Genomic DNA, 1,876 nt, shown 5'->3' with positions numbered 1-1,876 from the left:
GACAGCTGGGCCTATATTGCAACAGTATTCAGGCCGTCAGTAAGCTCTTGTCGGTCAGGTGCCTTGTTTGTAGACTTTAGATTTTTTTTTTTAAAGGGGGGGGGGGGGTACAATGTCTTCTTTTCTTGTATGTTTTTTTTTTTTTTTTTTTTTCTGAATCTCCGTTTCTCTCTTTTTTTTTGCGTTCCATACCTCTTTCCTCTCTCTCTCTCTCTCTCTCTCTCTCTCGCTCTCGCTCCCTCTTCCACTCCCTCTCCCTCTACCTCTCTCTCTCTTTTTCTCTCCCCCTCCAACTCCCACTCCCCCTTCCTCTCATGCTACCTTTCCCGGTCTCTCTCCCCCTCCCTTCGTCTCTCCTTCTCCCTCTCCCATTCCCTTTCTCTCTCCCTCTCCTTCTCACACCTCCTCCTTATCCCTCCCCCACTCCCACTCTCTCTCCCCCTCCCCTCCCCCTCTTTCACTCCCTTTCTCAATCAACTGAGATCTCTGTTCCCTTGAATAAATCACAGCATAAATAAAGTTACAGACATCAGACAATAAATACACAATTATATCAGTAGACTGACAATTACAACAACAACAACTGCATCAAGAAACAAAAACAGAGTAAGATAATAACATCATTCTTATCTTGTGTTTTGATAAAAGTGTCGTTGCTTTCGGAGATTCCCATTCCTCTGTCCGTGAGTTGAGTCGTGAGGCTTGACTGTCCGTTATTTAGTGGTTTTGGTTCTGACATATGGGAAGGGAGACATAGATATATGTGCCCCATGTACGTACAGATGCAACTCAAACACACGCACATATAAACACATGCATACATACACACACACACACGCACGCACGCACGCACACAGACAGATAAACACAACACAAACACACAAACAAAGACACACACACACACACACACATACAAACAAAGACAAACACACAAAGACAAACACACACACACACACACACGCACACGCACACAGATCCCGAAAGACAATGTCATTATCAGTAATTGATTTCCACACGTAAAAAAAAACCGTTATCTCTCCTCACAATTGTCATATCATTTCCGACATTTCAAAGGACGATTTATTTCTGCCAGTGTACTCTAGACGATGGCTTCTCTATCATTCTCATTCTCATTTTCTCTCTCTCTCACCATCTCTCTCTCTCTCTCTCTCTCTCTCTCTCTCTCTCTCTCTCTCTCTCTCTCTCTCTCTCGCTCTCGCTCTCTCGCTCATTCTTTCTCGCCCAAGGCCTATCTGGCTCTCTCTCTCTCTCTCCCCCCCCTCTCTCTTTCTCTCTCTCAACCTCTATCTCTGTCTTTCTCTCTGTTTCTCTCTCCCTCTCCCTTTCTTCCTCAATCTCAATCTCTCTTTCTCTCTCTCCCTCTCTCTCTCTCTCTCTCTCCTTTCTCTCTCTCTCTCCCTCTCTCTCTCTCTCTCTCTCTCTCTCTCTCTCTCTCTCTCTCTCTCTCTTTCTCTCTCTCTCTTCTTTTTTTTTCCCCCCCCCTCCCTTCTTCTTTTCTCCTCTCTCTCTCTCTCTCTCTCTCACGCTCTCTCCTCCCCCCCCTCCTTCACGAGCTTCCTCTCACCATCTCTCTCCTTTCTCTCTCTCTCTCTCTCTCTCTCCTTTCTCTCTCTCTCTCCCTATCTCTCTCTCTCAATCCCCAGTACCAGACCACCAGCCAGGCTTGCCAACCGAACGGAATTTCCTAACCCTCCTGAGCGCCGGTATGTTGGCCAGCCTGCCTGCCACTTGTCACTATCTTGCCTAAACTTTTGGGACATTTACCAGTGTGTCTCACGGATAATAGTTAAAAATAGTAATTGGCGAGTTTCTTCAGGTGTCAAGATAGTGTGGGCTTTGACTTCCCTGAGTACCT

The 1,876-nt window shown here is 46.2% G+C and overlaps 1 protein-coding gene across 1 annotated transcript in view; it reads right to left on the bottom strand.

Annotated features, from left to right (window-relative positions):
- The window catches only part of jp (junctophilin), an 86,197-nt gene that overhangs the window by 19,679 nt on the left and 64,642 nt on the right, over positions 1-1,876 (bottom strand). The gene's annotated exons all lie outside the window — the stretch shown is intronic.

Source organism: Penaeus japonicus, unplaced genomic scaffold, assembly GCF_977035675.1.
Source record: "Penaeus japonicus unplaced genomic scaffold, GWHDUDI00000001_assembly GWHDUDI00000030, whole genome shotgun sequence".
In the NCBI taxonomy this organism is placed as follows: Eukaryota; Metazoa; Arthropoda; class Malacostraca; order Decapoda; family Penaeidae; genus Penaeus; species Penaeus japonicus.
The sequence above is the reverse complement of the archived record's forward strand: the minus strand, read 5'-3'. Positions and strand labels throughout refer to the sequence as shown.